The following is a 21,946-nucleotide window of genomic DNA, read 5'->3' as shown; positions in this document are numbered from 1 at the left end:
TATACATATAAAAATAAACTGTGACAATAACAGTGTTGTGGTACAGTTATAGTTATGATAAGTGGATATTACCCCCAAAGCTTCGAATGCTCAAGATACAATTCACAGACCATATGGAGCTCAAAAAGAAGGAAGACCAAAATGTGGATGCATCAGTCCTTCTTAGAAAGGAGAACAAAATACTCACAGGAGGAAATACAGGGACAAAGTGTGGAACATAGACTGAAGGCAAGGCCATCCTGGGGACTGCCACACCTGGGGTTCCATCCCATATGCAGACACCAAACTTAGTCACTATTGCTAATGCCAAGAAGCGCTTGCTGACAGGAGCCTGATATGGATGTCTCTTGAGAGGCTCTGCCAGTGCCTTACTAATACAGATAAGGAAATCTAAAGCTCACCACCAGACTGAGTATGTGGACCCCAATGAAGGAGTTAGAAAAAGGACTGAAGGAGCTGAAGGGGTTTGCAACCCCATAAGAAGAACAATATCAATCAATACCAACCAAAGAGTACAATGGGGGACCCATGGCTCCAGCTGCATATGTAACGGAGGAGGGCATTATCTGGCATCTGTAGGAGGAGAAGCCCTTGGTCCTGTAAAGGCTCATTTCCCTACTGCAGGGGAATGCCAGGGTTGGAATACATGGGTGGGATAGAGAGCATCTTCATAGAAGCAGGGGGAGGGGTGATGGGAGAGGAGGGAACCAGAAAAGGGAATAACATTTGAAATGTAAACACATAAGCTATCCAATAAAAATGAATCTTTGGCCTTCCTAGGACCTGACATCTAGGAAGGAAATAGTAACTCCCAAAGACACAAAAGATAAAACAAGTTTTATGAAAAATGAAGAGGAAGCAGAAATTTACAATTCAACACTCTGACCTTTCCAAAAGTCATAACAGAACGGACAGGAAATATGTGTTCAGCCCCAAGGGTAAAGCCACTGCATTGTCTTAGGACTGATGTCAGCCACAGACGCCACACACTTCAATCCAGGCTTAGACTTTTCAAATAGGTTGATTGTGATTTATTCTAATTATTGGAGTAATTCTTAACCATTTTGAATAAACTTGAAACAAACAAAATTATTAAACATATTCCTTCCATCTCATAGAAGAAGGGGGAGGGGCAGGGGATAGGAGACTTAGGGATGGGAAACCGGGAAAAGGAATAAAATTTGAAATGTAAATAAAAATTATCCAATAAAAAATGTAAATTTAAAAATATTCAATAAAAGAAAAAAGGAAAAAAATGACAAAAAAGATAATTCATCCAATATTCAGATTAGTGTTTTGATGTAATTTTTCTCATATAAGATGACACTATAAAGCTATTTATGGTTATGACTTTATTTTATATATTTAGAATTATATTTTATCTTTAAAAGCCATTATTAAACTATAGCAAATCTCTAATAGTTACACATAATTATATTAGTTGCGATGTAATTTTTAAAAATATTAATCATCACATTTTGAGAGTTACAGTTTCTCGTATTTTATCATTAGAAATAAATGTAACACTACTACTTACGCAGTATTATTATTATATATATTTTGTTATTGCATGAAACAAATTTCTAAAAGTGAATGCTATTGATCACATGTAACACAAAGTCCTTTTCAAAACAACTACACTACTTCATTATTACTAGCTAGATGTACTTCACATACAAAAAAAAGTATATGTAAAATCTAACACATTTCTTTTAAATAAAGAGGAAAATATCATAATATTAAATTCTTCAACACGTAGGATAATCTAAGCACAAAATATAATCTTTCCCGTAGAAGAACTTGATTTCATGGATCCTAAGTATATTATGAACATCCGGTCAAAACTAAAATGGCCCTAACGTACTGAAAACATAAGAAAGTCATTCATAAAAATGAATATTTTATAAGTACTTACATAACAATGTATCACAAAAGTATAGAAACCATTTGATTGTCACTGAAAGTAATGAAAAATACTCCCTGCTCTTCCTGCATCGCTAAGCAATATTCTTAAGATTGGAATTTCATCCTTGGCCAGATCTACCTTCTATTCAAATTGATCCTGTAGGATACTGTAAAGTCCTAAGGGGGGTTGAACATTCAAACTTAATGACAAGAACTACACCAATGCTATTCCTACCAAAACCCGCAGTGGAAAGAACACCACATGTTGTATATGTGAATTATCTCCCCTTGAGGGAGGAGCAGACTGTGCCTGTAGAAGCATCTATGTTACCAAATTCTGCCTGGTGAGTCTAAACTCTTCTACAAGCATTTTGTGGAGAATTAAAGTGTAGTACTAAAAACCTTAAGCATGTACTGAGAAATAGTCTTGAGAATGTGACAAGATATCCTGTAGGTGGGGGACGGGGGAGAAGGGATGTGCTTATAACATTCCAGTTTCAAAATGGCACTGTATTATAAAGTTGTGAGGTCTAATTTAAAAAGAAAACTATAATTCACAGTAAATGTCATTCTGAGACATTGTTACTGCACTATTTTACTAACCTATTCTGCTACATGAAAACACAAGCAGGGGCAGATTTAGCCCTAATGATGACATCATTGCTGCCCACACTACTTGTCAAAAATTTTATGTGTGTTTCCTAGTACAAAAGTAAACTCAATTCTTATAGCCTATTTGTAAAATGAATATTCTGTAACGTCGTTTTTACTACTTATGGAGTAAAAGTTATGATGTATAAAATCAGAGCATTATGAACACATAAATTTATTTGAGTATTTCCAACTTTTTCAAAGAGTTCTGTTTATAGACATAAGTAAACAGAGTATATATAAATAATTTCCAAATGGTGTTACCTACAGAGCAAACAAACACCAATGACAATCCACTGAAATACACAAGGGTGGCTTTTCACACTATACAGTATAATCCATCATAACGCTTGCAGCTTAACACTGTGCATGGTAAGTAGCAGCAATTAAGTCTCGAGCTAATTATGTGCTTTTACAATTACTGAGTAATTTTAGAATAAAAAACTGCTATGAAATGCAAATTTAACATCAACTCAAAATTCTGGTTTTTCAAATCACACATCTTCTTGGTTATTTTAGAGCACCGCCATATCCATGGATGCCACAAAATTCTGTGACCGTTTCTAAACAGGTGACAGGTTCCATTTCCCCAAAGCCCACCAACATAGTCCCTGGTGAATGACTTGGAAGAGGAACAGAGTTATCCACTCCAACTTTCTTGACTTAGCAAAGAGAGGAACAAAGACATCGTTCCTTACTCCTCCATTGTTGGTGGGATTGCAGACTGGTAAAACCATTCTGGAAATCAGTCTGGAGGTTCCTCAGAAAATTGGACATTGAACTGCCTGAGGATCCAGCTATACCTCTCTTGGGCATATACCCAAAAGATGCCTCAACATATAAAAGAGACACGTGCTCCACTATGTTCATCGCAGCCTTATTTATAATAGCCAGAAAATGGAAAGAACCCAGATGCCCTTCAACAGAGGAATGGATACAGAAAATGTGGTACATCTACACAATGGAATATTACTCAGCTATCAAAAACAACGAGTTTATGAAATTCGTAGGAAAATGGTTGGAACTGGAAAATATCATCCTGAGTGAGCTAACCCAATCACAGAAAGACATACATGGTATGCACTCATTGATAAGTGGCTATTAGCCCAAATGCTTGAATTACCCTAGATCCCTAGAACAAACGAAACTCAAGACGGATGATCAAAATGTGAATGCTTTACTCCTTCTTTAAATGAGGAAAAAGAATACCCTTGGCAGGGAAGGGAGAGGCAAAGATTAAAACAAAGACTGAAGGAACACCCATTCAGAGCCTGCCCCACATGTGGCCCATACATATACAGCCACCCAATTAGACAAGATGGATGAAGCAAAGAAGTGCAGACCGACAGGAGCCGGATGTAGATCGCTCCTGAGAGACACAGCCAGAATACAGCAAATACAGAGGCGAATGCCAGCAGCAAACCACTGAACTGAGAATAGGTCCCCCGTTGAAGGAATCAGAGAAAGAACTGGAAGAGCTTGAAGGGGCTCGAGACCCCAAAAGTACAACAATGCCAAGCAACCAGAGCTTCCAGGGACTAAGCCACTACCTAAATACTATACATGGACTGACCCTGGACTCTGACCCCATAGGTAGCAATGAATATCCTAGTAAGAGCACCAGTGGAAGGGGAAGCCCTGGGTCCTGCTAAGACTGAACCCCCAGTGAACTAGTCTATGGGGGGAGGGCGGCAATGGGGGGAGGGTTGGGAGAGGAACACCCATAAGGAAGGGGAGGGGGGAGGGGGATGTTTGCCCGGAAACCGGGAAAGGGAATAACACTTGAAATGTATATAAGAAATACTCAAGTTAATAAAAAAAAAAAAAGACATCGTTCCTTATTACAATATTCCAGTTTCCTATTCCAAACTGCCCAGCCCAGTCACAAGGTCCATTCCAACTCTCTTGAATTAACAAACAGAAGAACAAAGAAATGGTTCTTTGTGACCAATTGTTCCTTCCTCAGTCCCCATTCCGAACTCTCCAGACAAGTCTAATTGGGAAGTGAGACGGGCCTAACTTTTCTCTAACAGTAAGACCGGTGGAGCTATCTAAACTGGGCCTGTCACTGAAATAAGCATTGTTCAAATTAAATGGAAATTCTTCCTTAATAAGCAGAATATTAACATATAAGCACTAATCACATGGAACATTATCTCCTGCTGAGAACTTCTAAACTAGATGGTTGAGGTTTGATTGTAAAATGCACACACCTGTCCCCCATGTTTGCACACTTAGCCCCTAGATGGCAGCTACTTGGAAATGCTGTGTAACCTTCTGGCCTTCAGGCTCTGTAGACAAGTGCCACTTCTGGCTGGCTCTATGCTTCCTGAACGTTCAGTGCCCAGCCAGCCTCTTGCTCCTCCCACCATGCTATGGCAGACTGGATCTTTCTGGAACCATAAACCTACATAAACCCTTTAGCCCTCAACCTGCATTTGCCAGGGTAGTTTATCGCAATGATTAAAGAGCAAGAGTGACGGAGATGACAGGAAATGAGCACTGTTTTCTCGCTTACAGCATTTCTGCAGTGGGGCATTAAGAACAGGAACTCTCTACTCAGGTCATCCTCCTTTCCAGTTAAAACGTTATCTGCTTCATATGCTCTCCTGGAAGAAACCAAAGCCTCTCCTATGGTTTCTTTTTTAATTTCTCAAAGTTAAGAAAAGGCCAGCAAAAACAAACACTTTAAACAAAAGAAGAGAAGAGAAGAGAAAGCACCTGTGAAGCAGACAAAGTCCTTGCAGCAGGCACTCAAGTCCTGAAGTTTCTGCATCTCCCATGCTTGCTTGCAAACAGACTTTCAACTACAGCCTTCCAACAGAGAGAAAAAGCAAGGAAAACGTGCAACTTTGAGTTTTTTTTTAAAAGTAACATTAATGTTTTGAAAAAGTAAGTTCGAGAACAACTTAAATATTGTGATTTCAGAAAGTAATCAATATACAAGCTATTAAGGAGGTTTCTAACACCAGTTATTTGTTCGTATTCTGCACATCTCAGTGTGCACCAGCTGTGTTTCGGATGTGACACAGAACGTACAGCTTGGACCTCTGCCTCTTCACCTTAAATAACAGGATTTGTAAAGGATATTTTAGGTTTCTGTTTGTAAAACTTTAATTGCGATCGAAATAATCTACGATGCTAAAAACTGCCTCATCTCACAAATATGAGTGGCTAGAATAAATCAGGGCTAAGGATCTCCAATGAATAGAGCAGCAAACTAAGGAAAAATCTCTTGACGATTTTGAAGTCACGCCATAATTATTTTTACATTATACGTTGGTTAGACTTTTTTTTCAAAGAAAGTATTGTCAAGCAAGATGTTCAATAATGTTACCATATATGGAAAAATGACAACTCACTTACAAAGTTTAAAGTGCTATTTTTATTTGAATTTTTTCTAATGCAGTGTCTGTAATCCCGGGTTATGGTTTCTAAGCAGTTTGTGATAACACATGTTTTGGGCTGAATATGGTGTTCTGAAGAGAAACGAATGAACTCCTAACTATGAATAGCCCAACGAGCTGTACACTATTTCTGATATCCTGAATGCCAAGAGTTTGAGAGAGGGAGGACAAACTAAACGGACCAAGGAGGTTCAATATGGAAAGAACACTGTGTAAACAAATACATAGAAAAGCGAGCTCGGTGTGCAGTTCAGTGACAGAGCACCTGCCTGACATATGTAAGGCCTAGGCGCAATGCCATGAAGGCTCAGGAGATGGCAGGAGCACTGGGAGTTAAAGGTATTATGAGAACTGATAAAATAATAATAATAACAACAGTAACAATCACTATCATCATCTAACTTAAAGAACTTTCATTAAAGCAGAAATTCAACAAAATAAGCATTCAAATAAATATGTAGAATTATTTTAACAATATTATTTTAAAACTTTTCCACAAAGACAATAGACTGAAAGATTTTAATCAACGTTGTTTTCAGACTTCTTCTAACCTAGCGTTTCAATATTGTTCTTTTGTATAAGTAAAAGATAAAGTGAGTAGAATGCAGAGGGATATTCTTCCTCTTCCATGAAGCCTATGTAACAGGGACGACAAAAAGAGAAATGAAAAGGAGGGGAAAATATGCTTGCTCACTACGGTAGGTATAGAAGTATATCGGGTCAAATATTAAAAGTCAACTCCAGGGACATAAAAACACGTTTCTACTGCTACGGTCAACTTTTAGCAATGTAAGGGAGAAATAGCCATGAAATCGCAATAAAATGTTTGCAAAAGATCAATACAATGACAACACAATTGGAAGCCAATGTAGATAAGTGGAATCTCCCAAGGCCTCACCCTCAGAGGAAGAATTGCAGGAAACTAGTGACTGCTGAGAAAGGTAGAATGGACAAGCTCCCTGACATGACCTGAACTGCTGACTGACATAAATAGTTCCTGAGGAGGAGGACTTGCAATGAGAAAATAAATAAGAGGAATTTGGGACTCAGAGGTCTCACATAAGCAGATGGTTTATACCAAGCATGTGTATTATGAAAGCTAGCATCTCATACACAGCTTACAGGAAGAAAATAGTTTGAAGTCAGCATGAAGCTAATCAATGTTGCGTAAAGGTAACATAGGGTATCTCAAGAATATTACAGGCCAAGCCCACAACAAACTTGAGACTGACAACCATGGCCTTTTAGGGGAAAGATTTGAGTTCTCAAGATCCAAAGTTGTAGCTCCCCACCCCCTGTCCCAGACCATAACTGGTCCTGCCAAGAATATTTTTAGGTTTTTTTTTCTTTTTTTATTGGATACTTTATCTATTTACATTTCAAAATGTTATCCCTATTCCCGGTTCCCCTTCTCCCATCCCCTTCAGGCTCCCCTCCCCCTTCCACCCTCCGACTCCCACCTCAATACTCTGGCATTCCCGTATACTGGGGGAAATAATCCTTCACAAGACCAAGGGCTTCTCCTCCTATTGATGACAGAGAATGCCATCCTCCGCTACATATGCAACTAGAGCCATGGGTCCGTCCATGTGTACTCTTTGGTTGGTGATTTAGTCCCTGAGAGCACTGGTAGGGTCTAGTTGGTCGATATTCTTTTTCTTCTTATGGAGTTGCAAATCCCTTCAGTTTCTTCAGTCCTTTCTCGAACTCCTCCATTGGGGTCCCTGGGGTCTGATGGTTAGCTGCAAGCATCCTCATCTGTATCAGTAGAGATCTGGCAGAACTTCTCAGGAGACATCCACATCAGGCTACTGTCAGCAAGCACTTCTTAGCATCAGCAATAGTGACTGGGTTTTAGTTTTATACAAAGAACTACTTTAATTCTTCAAACATCAGGGTATCAGTAAAAGACTTGGATCTGTGTGGGTTCCAACATGTCAGTCCCAAATGTAAAACTAAAGCAACTAAAGCTAAATGGAATAAGACGTGTGTGTGTGTGTGTGTGTGTGTGTGTGTGTGTGTGTGTGTGTGTTATAAATTTCAAGTCTGTGAAGAAAACATCTAAGAGTGGCAATGGAGAGGGGAAAAATAGAAGTGCTGTATAGACAGTATTCGGGTATAAAATTCTCAGTAGTCACAAAAGGAATAAGGAAAAATGAATTTATAAACATTGTTAAAGTGAAAGAATAAAACTATCATCATAATGGGAGAAAAACATTTTTAAAGTTTGTTGTCTAGTAATTATAAATATTAAAACAAAACAACAGCAACAACAACAACAACAAGAACCTTGAGGGAAGGAGAGCTGCCTGAACAGGTAAGAGCAGTGTTCGGTTCCCAGCACCCAAAAGGTCTGCCTCATAAGCCTCTGATACAACGACTCCAAGGACTTTAATGTTGTCTTGTAGCCTCAGTAGACAACAAACACTTGGTTGGTACAGGTAAAACATTCATACAGACAAACGAAAAATAAAAAGGCATTAAAAAGCACATTTTAAAAAGTCTTGACGACCACCAAAATAAAGTCATTCACTCAAATCCTTTACTAATAATGATAAAAGATATTTAGATATGCGATCATGGTATAACAGTTGCCTTACCTCCGAAGGATACATCCCATACCCAAGTGGAAATCTAAAACCTTTCCATAAGACATTCCATATCTTATATACATAGAAAAGATAAAATGTATATAAACAAGTTTACTGGTGACTTAGTTAGAGTTTCATTGCTGTGAAGAGACACCATGATCACAGCAACCCTTAAAAAGGAAAATAATTGGGGCCAGCTTCCAGTTACAGAGGTTTAGTCCACTGTCATCATAGCAGGAAGAATGGCAGCACGCAGTTCTACCTCTTGAACCACAGGCAGCAGAAGGAGACCTTGTGCAATGCTGGGGGTAGCTTCAGCTTAGAAGACCTCAAAGTCCGTCCCCACAAGGACACACTTCCTCCAGTAAGACTAATAGTACCACTCCCATTGGCCAGGCATTCAAACACCTGGGTCTATAGGGGCCACACACATTTAAACTACCACAACTGCTTTCTGATCTTAAGTACCTGTCATGGACTGTGACTACAAACTGGCTTTGAAATGTTAAAACTTAGAATGAGATTGTGTGCTTCACACTTTAATGGAAGATTCAGTATAATTGGAGTGCACGGTACCATTTTTACTTTGCTCCTTAACTGGGGAAATTTCATCATTCCACTTAAAGGAAGCCCTCCCAACTTCTCCTGGACATATCCTACTTGCTAGTATCACTTCCCTTGTGCTTTGGGGGTAATTATTAGATAAAATAAGAACTACTTAAACAACAGACCATGAGAATTGATCGGGTAAGATGGTGGCTCAGTAACTAGTGAGTGGGTACTAACCACAGTGTAGATCCAAGGGACAAAGTCATCGTAGGCAGGATGAAGTGAGATGGTCACAATTTTATCATGCTACTTAAATGGCATGAAATTTAAAGCTTGTGTGTTGGCTTATTTCTAAATTTGCTAAAACAAAAAAAAAAGAAAAACTTTGGACTTCGATTATTGTTGGTAAATGGAAGCAATTTGTACAGTAGAAAAAACTACTATATATTAAATCTCAAAAAATACTTCAAAATCTATCACTTAAAAATTGACAGTTCTGAGTAAGAAGTATTCTCAAAAGTCATGTGGTATGGATAAATATGGCTAAATGCCAATTTGCTAGGTTTTAGGACAATCACTATCTTCAGTTGTTCCTTTTTAGTAAATGAAAGAAAACACTAGTATTTTTGATACCCACAAACAATTCATTCATTTTAATTGTAAATAATTTTATTGAAGGCCCACCATAGGGTACACATCTTTATTCCCAGCACTCAGGAGGCAGAGGCAGGTGACTTTGTAAACCAGTCTAGCCTACAAAGTGAGTTTCAGGACAGCTAGGGCTACACAAAGAAACCTGTCTCAAAACAAGTGAGAGGTGGGGATGGGGGGTGATGGTAGATGGGTGGCAGTGGGAGAGAAGGAGAAGAGGAGGAGAAGGAAGAGGAGGAGGAGGAGGGGGGGGAAGTGGGGGAGGAGGGGGAGGAGGAGAAGAAGAAAAGAAGAAGAGGAAGAGGAGGAAATACTTGTATTGATCCATCTATTTTGAAGACATCATCATAAAACACAATGTATACTTCCAGCATTATACTTTAAAGGTTATGGGAAGATAATATTTTGAGGCTGTGAGTGTGTGTGTGTGTTACTCATGTTCAACAATTGCTAAATATCAAGGTTCAATTCGAAGAATGGTCTAGTGTTCTCCTTGCGATATTGAAATTACTCTTATATAAAAAAAAAAACAAAACAGTAAAACCAGTGAGTATAAATCCAAAATAAAGGAATTCCAGTAGCTGTTATGATTATTAGGAAACAAGTTTTCTCTTTTCTTAAATACATGCATACAGATATTCTCTGGGATTTCCACACATTTCTAAAGATTAAAATGGCATCGAATCTATTTATGAGATCATTTCAAGAAACATTAAGTTCAGGTGAATACTTGTGTGTTAAAAATGTCTGGAATAATGAATGTAGGGAAATCTGGCCTTCTAAAATGCTGTCAATACAAAATAAATAAGCTAATATGTGTGTGTATGTGGACATGTGCATACATGTGAGTACTAGAATTACTAAATATTACCTGCTTAGTTAATAGAGAGCATAACACAATGGAGATTTGTCTATTACCTGTCTTTTTTCTTTTTTTTATTGGTTATTTTATTTATTTATATTTCAAATGTTATCTCCCTTCGCAGATTCCCCTTCGCAAACCCCCTATACCATCTGCCGTCCCCCTACTTCTATGAGGGTGCTCCTCCACCCACACTCCCATTCCTGCCTCACTGCCCTAGCATTCCCCTACACTGGGGCACCAAGCCTTCACAGGACCAAGGGTCTCTCCTCCCACTGACAAGGCCATCCTCTACTACATACGGGGCTGGAGCCATGGGTCCCCCTATGTGTACTCTTTGGTTGGTGGTTTAGTCCCTGGGAGCTCTGGGATGCCTCGTTGGTTGATATTGTTGTTCTTCCTATGGGGTTGCAAACCCCTTAAGCCCCTTCAGTCCTTCCCCTAACTCCTCCATTGATCTCCCCATGCTCAGTCCAATGGTTAGCTGTAAGCATCCATCCACGTCTGTATTGGTCAGGCTCTGGCAGAGCCTCTCAGGTGACAGCTAGACTAGGCTCAGGTCATTAAATGCTTCTTGGCATCAGCAATAGTGTCTGGGTTTGGTGTTTGCATATGGGATGGATCCCTAGATGGGGCAGTCTCTGTATGGTCTTTCCTCCAGTCTCGGCTCTACTCTTTGTCCCTGTATTTCCTTTAGACAGGAACAATTCTGGGTTAATATTTTGGAGATGGGTGGGTGGCCCATCCTGCAACCAGGGGCTGTCCTTAACCTGTGGATACAGTCTCAATAGGTTCTTTCTCCCTTCTTGGGTATTTAAGCTAAAGTCATCCCTGTTGGGTACTGGGAGCCTCTTGCTTTCCTGGCATCTGGGATATTCTAGCAGCTACCCCCAGTTCCCCATCCCCAGTGTTACACAATTCTGTTCAGTTTCCTAACCCTCTGGTACTTCTCCTCATTCCCTCCCACACCTGATTCTTCCCCCCACCTCCCGCTTTTCCCTCCCCCTCCTCTCTCCCTCTCATGTCCCTCCCATCTTCTGCCTCCTGTGATTATTTTGTTGTCCCTTCTAAGTAGGACTGAAGCATCCACACTTTGGTCTTCCTTCTCTAGAACTTCATATGGTCTGTTAGCTGTAGCTTGTGTATTCCAAGATTTTTCCCTACTATCTACTTATCAGTAAGTACCTACCATGTGTGTTCTTTTGTTACTGGGTTACCTCACTCAGGATGACATTTTCTAGTTCCATCCATTTGCCTGTCTTGTTATGTAGGTTTACCATGTTGGATGGTCATGAAGATGCCAGCACTTGACAACAGTTTTCACCAACTACATACTTTCTGAGCCCAGGGCTAAAGAAAGCCCAGCTATGCTGGTGTTCTCATGCCTACCCAGGCTCCTCTGAGCTCTCTTCATGACTAATCCTTACTTTTGGCCTTTAAAAAATAGAAAAGCCCTCAATGCACACTATTTGTTTCTCATACCCTCACTCTGTACATGCATAGAAACTAGAACAAATACCACTGTTCTTTCTGTCATCTTAAAGACACGTTCCTAACATAACACACACTAACACCACCATATGCATACCCACTCTCACTCCTGTGCCACTCTGAATCAGTCTAGTTCTTTGTTCTAGCTCAGAACCTATGACAGGCACCTAGACACTAAACTTTGCAGGTCCTTTATAAAGTTGGCCATTATAAATCTCCATTCTGCCTTTTGAAATGCAAATTTACCACCACAAACCATTTGCTCCAGTTCCTAAGAGCTGATTGGTTATTCATGAATGCTAACCTTCAGTGAAATCACTTCCTCTTCCCAGTGGCTGGGAGGAAAAAGGGCCTCACTTCCAGTGCACACCTTGCTCTAAGGTCTATCAATGCCTTCTGTTCTGAGGACAGGTACAGTTGATGCTGTGTCTCCCATGATAACCACTGCTTAAAAAGCCAGATAGATCATCCTGGCCACATAGGCCATAAGTAGGTACAGACACCTTTTCCTCAGCCTCTAAAAAAAATGGATGTTTGCTACAGGAAAATTGACTACTTCATATGGAACTAGACCTGGACCCATTTCCCTGTTGCTGAATAAAATCTCTAATACTCCATTCTGTTTCTGGATCTCACTTTGACACTCTAAAAAAGACTGGGAACTTTTTAATTTTCAATGTTCCAAAATTTAATCTTTATCCTGTCACCACTATGGCAATACTTGATCCTAGAGCAAGAAAACCTAAGTGGCCTGTGTAGGTTGGTATCAATGGGAAAAGGAACTAGAATAATTGTAGTCATCTGTTTGTTTGTCTCTTTGTTTGTTTGTTTAACTCTGTAGTGTGGCAGGCCATGAGAAAGTGAAAAGAAAATTATACAAATTCTAGGTTTAGAAATATAAAATTAAAAGAGTTAGCCCCAAAAGCCACAAACTCAGGGCTAAGCCCTGCCGCCAGGAATAGCAGGCCATAAAGATAAAGAAAAGGAATGCAGGATCCAGCTCAGGCTATCGAGGACTGACCCATAAACCATCCAAAGACGTCCCCCCAGCTTACTCAGAGTCATACTTTAACCAGATGTCCTCCAGACCCTGATAAGCCCCTACTTGTGCTTTTCAGCCATTGTGTCCTGCAGAGAGCACTCCAAGAAACCGGGCAGCCCAAGCCTAACCAGAGGTGTTTCAAATACAAATGCTCCATCAGTTTTGACAAACGTTTAAAAATAATGAGGACCTGAAGACCCTACCCTTCTCCTGATTTAGTAGCTCTGTTCCAGGAACCAGGGGGCCATAAAACCTTCTGGCGTCCCCTTATCTCCTGGAGCCATAAAACAATCTTGTAACTTGTGGTACATTCCCCTTTGACATCCCCCATCCCCTGGTGCTCACAGCCTCTGCCTTTAAATACTCTTTTTCCCAGCCTCTCGGGGTCGACACCTCTGTCTCCTGCGTGGGATATGTGTCGGCCCGGAGATCTCTGTAATAGGTCTCCGTAATAAACCTCGCCTTTGCTTATTACATCCAAAATGGTCTCTCTGTGTCTGGGGTCCGCGATTTCCCAAGACTTGAGTAAGGGTCTCTCTGCGTGGGATCTTTCATAATTATGGGGGCTCGTCCGGGATCTGCGCGACTACCCCAGACTCCGAAGACCCCTTGGAGGTGAGTTGGATGTTTGTCTGAGTGTTTCTGTGTGAGCGGCGCCGCATTCGTCAGTCTGTGTCTGTCTCTGTTTTGGTTCCACCGTGTGTGTATATATGTGTGTCTTAGTACTGGTCAGTGTTAAGAGGGCAGATGGGTATTCCTGCCCTGTGGTAAGAGGGCAGATGGGTATTCCTGCCCTGTGGTAAGAGGGTGGATGTGTATTCCTGCCCTGTAGGAGAGTGGATGTGTATCCCCACTCAGTGCAGCTGCCTTTGTGGTCCGTGAGGACCCCCTGGCTGCGGAAGGGGGGACGCCCCGGGCCCGCAAGGCTGCAGCCCCTGGAAGACGTTCCACGGGCGGAGAACAGTCGGGAGAGCCCGGCTATGGACAGTCAGGAGGACCTGACTCTGGTTTTCTGGAACAAAGGAGATGGAATGCTCCTTTTACCTAGGCGGGAGTGGACGAGGAATCCCACTCCGTCAGAGGTCGAGTTCGGCTGCCTATTTAAATATAGGCACGGACAAGTGTGCTTAGTCGTTAGGACAAGAGGACACTCTGGAATCCTGTTGGGAGGTGGAATCAGATGGTCCATCTCATCCCAAAAGCAGCTAAGGTTAAGCTGCAGTTTGGGCCACGTACTGAAGGTACCAGGCATCTGTGAAAGTTGGTTATAAGATGCTTTGTCTTGATATTGTTTGTCTGGCTTGTTTTCTGTGGTATTGTCGAGTGTCTTTTTGGCTTTTGTTTCGTTTTTGAATTTTGGACTGACGACTGTGTTTGAATTTGGACTGACGACTGTGTTTAAAATCGTGGACTGATGACTGTGTTTGAAATCATGAAACTGTTTGCTTTGTTCGTCATAGAGTTTTACTTGGTCCTCTTGGTGCTTAAGTTAAGAGTTAAAAATAATTTGCTTGAGAAAAATTGTTTTCTGCCAAGGAGTTTTGTCTTTCTCTCCTGAGCCTCCTCCCCAAGGAGAGAGGCCCCTCCCTTTACTCCCCTTGATCAGCCTAGCTGCTGTTAACAGTTGTGTAAACAGACATTAACAAAAACCTTGAGGACAAAACTGCTCGTAAATAAAAAAGTTCCCCAGATTAGGCCTCCGGTATGAAACAAGTATAGTGAGTAAGAAACTTAATTTTATGGACCCCGCTCTAGTGTCGGTGTTTTGGTTGATAGCCAACGTTAATTTTTTAAAACATAGTGTTTTATCTGTGCTTGTGCTCGCAACACACAGTAGGGGGGAGCGAAATTAGCTGCGGAGCTGCTACAGCGAGCATGGGGACTTCTCAAGTCTCTCCCAATTTTTCTGGCTCTTCAGGAGCTGTTTAAAAGAAAAAGGCTTAAGGTAAAAAGAAACACTATAAAAAGATTTCTTAGTGAATTACTACACCTTGGTTTGCGATCTCTGGGAATCTCATGGTGGACAGCTGAGATAAGCTGGAAAAGGATTTAAATTTTGCTTAGAAACAAAGAATCTTAAAGGTGGAGTTTCAGCCGGTATGACACTTAGTGCATAGCTGCCTAAAAGATCAGAAATGCTGTCAACAGGCTATAAAAAAGGGACAGGCTGTGTTAAAAATGCTACATAAAGAATAATCTAAAAAGGCTGAGAGTGAGGTGGGAGAGGACTCTAAGAAAAACAAGAACAAGAAAGGAATTTCTGCTTTTAGTGACCAGACCTTCAACTCTTGCTCACAGAAAGAGGGTGCTCATTAAGAGAAGTTCTTTAAGGAGCCTGCCTTATCTGCTGGCCCTATTCCAAGAGAGGAGCCAGTCTCCAGCATTAAATTACTTTTCTCACTGGTCATCATTAGCATGGAGAATGCCTTTGATCCTATCCCCACAGCAGCCAGTTCCTGCCCCTGTGGTAGAAATGTCCCAGGTTGGGGGGCAGAGAAGCCCCTAAAATAGTTTCAAAGAATCTACAACAAACTGTAAAGAACTTTGTTTTGTTTTGCCAGTTTGAATTTAGAATTCAGGCTTTGGCTGTGGCCGAGGTCAGGATTAATGTTTTCGTTTCCATGGGCCCTTAGCCCACTGAGACAGTTTGGTAAAGGACTACTACTACAGTCCTGATATTCAGAGACATGGAGAGAGCTATAGTTTTTTTATTAAAGGTTGGTACTATAGTATTAACAATCTCTTTATTAGATATAAGAGACAAGAAGCCCCAGGTGAACTGGTTACAATTCTTTTGTCAGCTGCTTAGTATCTAACACTCAGGTTCTATCGTCTCTCCATTCTTTTATTATTAGTTGTTACTGAAAGCCTAGTGCCATTTAGAGGATGGGTCTCTTGAGTGATAAAGCCACTGAGCTGGCACTAAAGGAAGGTACTCCTTAAGGGAAAATCTAAGTCCAGAGAGACAACCGGTAACAGATAGACTGCCCCTCTGCTCACTTTTCTGTTTCACAGACACAAGGTCTTTTTGTCCCAAGAAAGCCTCCTGGCTTAGCTGTGTGACTAAATGCTATTTGCCCTCTTCAGTGGACCTCTATTCTCAAGATTCTCTTGTTTTCTCACCATCCCATTTGAGATGCTTGTTAGTAACTGTTACAGGTCTTCTTTACCACCGAGGAAAGACAAAATCCTACTAGAGGCCAGAAAAAGTGTTCCAGAGATGGATGGAAGGCCCTCACTTCTGCCTGCTCTTTTCAGACGCCTAAAGGTAGGGAGTGCCAGGTCTGCCGCCAGGCTCCAAGGGTGGGTCTCTGAGGGGCTAAAAAATGCCCCACCAATCTGGCTAAGATAAAGAAAGGATATGAAGAAAAAGTTACAAAAATTTAAAGGGTTAAGTTAAGTTGCTGAGAGTTAGTACAAGTTACAGAGAAAGAGGTAAAAAGAACAGAAAGCTAAAAAAAAAAAAGAGACAAAAAGAAGAGGAAGTTAGAGAGATAAAGAGAGATAAAAGACGAGAGAGGAACATATACTGGCCACAGTAGTTAGGGAACCTAGGAAGATAGTACCTGACAACAGAAGAGAATTCCTGGCTAAAGATCAGTGTGCCTAATACAAAGAAAAAGGACACTGGGTCAGAGACTGCCCAAGAAAGAACAAGAGGGGACACTGGAGAGCCTCTTGGTGCTGGCTATACACAGAGATAGAAGGGAAGCCCGCCCAGTTGTTTTGTGGATACAGGGACCCAATGCTCTGTGCTCCTATGCCCCCCTGTGGGCCAATATCCAAAGACCTTGAGTGCAAGGAGCTACTGACAACGAACAATACTTATGGACTGCCCGAAGAACAGTGGACCTTGGCGTGGGCCGGGTAACCCACTAGTTCATAGTCATCCCTGACTGCCCCCATCCCTTGCTCATGAGAAAATTGCTCTCCAAATTGGCTTGCGTGGGCTAAAATGGCTGGATGAGGCCATGTGTATACATATCTATAGACTGTGTATGTGGAGCTTAAGACCTGTCTCAGTACACCAGTAACTGATGCTGGGAGTTGAATGGCTTAGTGCTTTTCTGCCTGAAACACACCGTTCCTGCCAGCCGGGCACTAACAATTATCACCCAATCCAGGACTTAAACTGTGATAGAGTGGCTGATAGAGTGTCCAAAGATGGGACCACTGGTCAGCTGCCATGGACTAGATTCTCCACCGGTTGGGGACAATCTGGTCACCTTGCTGCCCAATCCGGACCTGGAGCCACCACAGCACGAGTGTCAAACACTGACAGAAGCACATGGGTGGAGGAAAGACCTTTGCGACTGGCTGATTGACCCCTGCTGAAAGCCGAGGACCTTGTCCACAGATGGGAACAGTTCTCTTCATGAATGAAGGTCAGAGACAAGTGGGTGCTGCCATGGTGGACAACACAATGTCATCTAGAATGGCTGAACCTCTACCCCCCCCCCAGCACATCAGTGCCACAGATGCCTTTGCCATCTCTTGGATGCCCGGATGAAGCCAACAACTGTGAGTACTATTCATTGCCCAGGAAAACAGGAGGGAAGAGATTCAGTGACATGGGGCAGTGACAAAACAGATAAAGTGGCTCGGGAAATGGCTATACAGGAGCCTATCCTGGTTACAGGCCTGCAAGAGACAGCCACTGAGAACTAGGATTAGACTAAGGGATGGCCTCACTTAGAAAAGGCCCAAATTGCTTAAAAGATAAAGGACAATGGCACACTTGAGGGGAAGCTATACTCCCCAGAGAACAAAGAAAAGACTCACTTTGCCAAATAAAAAAATAGACTCATTTAAGAGATAAGAAGTTTGTCCAAATAGTTAAAATATATATAATAGACTTTAAGATTTTAGCCAAGAGAGACAATAAAAAAGTATAAAATACGTCAATAAATAAATGCTTAACAAACAAACAGGACAAAGAGACCTAGAGAGTTTAATGAAAAGTCGAAGTGAACTTCACTGAGATAAAACCAAAAAAATATAATCACAAGTATCTCCTAGTGCTTGTAGATACTTTTTCAGGAATAGATAGAAGCTTTCCTCACCAAACGAGAGATGGCCTCTACAATCATCAAGAAGATACTGAAAGAAATCTTCCCCAGGTCTGGAATGCCCAAGGTAATCTGGTCAGACAACGGTCCTACTTTCATTGCCAAGGTAAGCCAGGGTGTGGCCAAGTATTTAGAGGTCGATTAGAAATTACATTATATTTACAGACCTCAAAGTTCAGGACAGGTAGAGTAAATAAATAGAACTCTAAAAGAGACCCTAAACAAATTGACCATGGAGACTGGCACAGACTGGGTGACACTCCTTCCCTCTTGCTCTCTTCAGAGCAAGAAATACCCCTTCCAGATTCCGCCTTACCCCCTTTGAGATCTTATATGGGGCCTCAGCTCCCCTGACTGTATTAGATGATGTTACTGAACCAACATGTCATAGTAATAATGATTTGTGTGCCAGGCTAAAAGACCTACAGGTGATACAGAAAGAAATCTGCTCACAGCTGACAGCAGCCTATGCCCCGGAGACCCCTGAGACATCCCATCAGTTCCAGGTCGGAAGCAGCTACACTGAGCCCAGACACTCGATCCTCGCTGGAAAGGACCATACCTGGTGCTGCTGACCACCCTGACAGCCGTCAATTCTCAGCCCTCACCAGCCGTGTACTAGCTGTTAGGGCTGAGAGCTGGGACCTAGAGAGAAATTCAGTCATGTTTGTCCTGGGTTCTATCAAGATAGGTGTGGGATAGGCTTGATTTCTATTACAAATGATGTAACATTACATATGTTAATACTCCTAACACTTCTTGGGACTGTGCCTCAGGGATCACAACCTATATAAGTTTAGAAGTTCTGAAAGACAGTCATGACCTTGGTATATAGGTTTAGATAGTGTCCAGATAAAATCCTGATGCTAAAGACTTTTTAGCTGACCTCCAAGAATACCTAACCTCCCTCTCAGAGGTAGTCCTTCAAAATAAGAAAAGATTAGACCTGATATTCCTTAAAGAAGGAGTCTGTGTGCTACACTGAAAGAATGTTGCTTCTATACAGACCATTCAGGAGTAATTAAAGACTCCATAAATAAACTTAGAAAAAGGTTAGACAAAAGACAGACAGAAAAACACATCAGAGATGGTTCGAGAGCTAGTTTAGTAGATCTCCCTAGATGACTACCCTACTCTCTGCTACAGCTGGGCCATTATTAATAATTTTCTTGGTTTTAGTCTTTGGCTCCTGCGTGACAAACAGGTTAATTGCTTTTGTTAAAAATTGAGTGGGTGCTGTGCGGTTGATGGTTGTGAGACAACAGTACCAGTCAGTTAGGACAACTGGTGAGACCAAATAAGACTTGATATCAAAATTCTAAGATTAGAATTATTTAGTAGGAGAAGACGGGAATGAAAAGAAAATTATACAAATTCTAGGTTTAGAAATATAAAATTAAAAGAGTTAGCCCCAAAAGCCACAAACTCAGGGCTAAGCCCTGCCACCAGGAATAGCAGGCCATAAAGATAAAGAAAAGGAATGCAGGATCCAGCTCAGGCTATCGAGGACTGACCCATAAACCATCCAAAGACGTCCCCCCAGCTTACTCAGAGTCATACTTTAACCAGATGTCCTCCAGACCCTGATAAGCCCCTACTTGTGCTTTTCAGCCATTGTGTCCTGCAGAGAGCACTCCAAGAAACCGGGCAGCCCAAGCCTAACCAGAGGTGTTTCAAATACAAATGCTCCATCAGTTTTGACAAACGTTTAAAAATAATGAGGACCTGAAGACCCTACCCTTCTCCTGATTTAGTAGCTCTGTTCCAGGAACCAGGGGGCCATAAAACCTTCTGGCGTCCCCTTATCTCCTGGAGCCATAAAACAATCTTGTAACTTGTGGTACATTCCCCTTTGACATCCCCCATCCCCTGGTGCTCACAGCCTCTGCCTTTAAATACTCTTTTTCCCAGCCTCTCGGGGTCGACACCTCTGTCTCCTGCGTGGGATATGTGTCGGCCCGGAGATCTCTGTAATAGGTCTCCGTAATAAACCTCGCCTTTGCTTATTACATCCAAAATGGTCTCTCTGTGTCTGGGGTCCGCGATTTCCCAAGACTTGAGTAAGGGTCTCTCTGCGTGGGATCTTTCAAAAGTAATTACAATTTCTCCAGGTTTTGTGTGATATACAACCAGATAGCTCTGGGACTCAGCTCTACCTTAGCATTAGAATCTGATAAGGTGTCAGGACTATAATACAGTTCCAGTAAGTAGTCATTATGAAAACAATTGCTCTCATCCAATCAGCAGATATATGATATGAAGGAAAAATTTCAGTCATAAGATAGTAATATATTCATCCCCAAAGAGATCACAGAATCTTAGCTGTGACAATTATTAATCACATATAAGAGTACTTGGCCTCTTGGTTATAATTTTAAAATGACAAGAAAAAATAGCAATTAGTATCTTTTATTATCTCACTTAAGCCCCATGAGTAAGGTGATTAATAATGAAAGAATTATTATCTCCGTTTTATAGATTAAGAAACAGAAGCTTATAGCCCATTTCATGTTATCATACTAGAACATCACGAAGTAGATAAATTTTAAGAGATAGGTTTATTTATCTCTTAGGTTCTAGAATCTGGGAAGCTCAAATCCAGTGAACCATATCTTTCAGGGGCCTTAGGACTGTTATAATCTGACAGAGGGAGCTTGATGGCCAGGATGTACTTAGGAGAAAAGAGAAAGGGGGAAAATATATTTGATTGCTTTAGGATGAAATCCAGTACTTAAACAATCCTTGAACTTAGTATATTTTTTCTAAGAATCTAGGATTCTTCCCACCCTGATAAGCTTGAAAATAAACTTTATTACATTATTCATACTACCTGCAATCATGTAAATTACACACTACTAAATCAGAGGGGAAAGGGCAGGTATTTCTGAAATTCTTAACTGCTGAGCAACCTCTCCAACCGCATAAGGCAGCCTCTTTAAACAGCCAAGGACAACCTAGGATTCTAAAGGTCTGTCCAGAAGTGACTCAATGACCCTGAGGTGCTCCAACATTTGGGCTCTTTCTGTCATGTTCATGTATGCTAATACTCTAAGTTGGTGTAACAAAGTCCTACAAGCAGGATCAGTGTCCTCAGAAATTTGGCTGTACTTCCTCCAAAAACCCTTAAAGAAAGTCCTTCCCTTCTTTCTTCCAACTTATGATGGCCCTAGACATTTATTAGCATGTGACCATGATGATAATTCAATCTCTGACACTTTCTCATTCCTGTCATCTCCTTTATGTGGTTCCTCTCTGTATCTTCGTATAAAAAGATCTCTCCTGGGAATATGCTTTCACCTGAGACTTTTAAAATATATCCACACAGTGTCCTTTCTCAAATACACTACAGTTGCTGGTTAAGAGGTAGGCATGTTTTGTGATGGGACACCATCTAGTTCATTCTACTAAGGGAAAATCTAAATGATAGATAGATAGATAGATAGATAGATAGATAGATAGATAGATAGATAGATAGATAGATACATACATACATACATACATACATACATACATACATGCATATATACATTCATAGATATATAGATAGGTAGATAGATATAGATATAGATATAGATATAGATATAGACAGATACAAAGATAATGATTACATACAGAAAATTTACAAGCCCGTTCAAAGCTGACCAATAGATGTCATCTTGCCATTCAGTCTTACCTCTAAGTTACCACTTTACTATATTCCCAATGGAGGGGCTCAATCCAGTGACATC

The 21,946-nt window shown here is 41.1% G+C and overlaps 1 protein-coding gene and 1 long non-coding RNA gene across 10 annotated transcripts in view; one reads left to right on the top strand and one right to left on the bottom strand.

Moving 5' to 3' along the window:
- The window catches only part of Immp2l (inner mitochondrial membrane peptidase subunit 2), a 906,807-nt gene that overhangs the window by 512,344 nt on the left and 372,517 nt on the right, over positions 1–21,946 (bottom strand). The gene's annotated exons all lie outside the window — the stretch shown is intronic.
- On the top strand, positions 13,714–20,236 carry LOC148005218 (uncharacterized). Its single transcript, XR_015622389.1, has 2 exons — positions 13,714–13,764; positions 18,631–20,236. It is a non-coding gene; the product is annotated as an uncharacterized LOC148005218 (long non-coding RNA).

This window comes from Rattus norvegicus, chromosome 6, assembly GCF_021556685.1.
Source record: "Rattus norvegicus strain SHRSP/BbbUtx chromosome 6, alternate assembly SHRSP_T2T, whole genome shotgun sequence".
Taxonomy (NCBI): domain Eukaryota; kingdom Metazoa; phylum Chordata; class Mammalia; order Rodentia; family Muridae; genus Rattus; species Rattus norvegicus.
The sequence above is the reverse complement of the archived record's forward strand: the minus strand, read 5'-3'. Positions and strand labels throughout refer to the sequence as shown.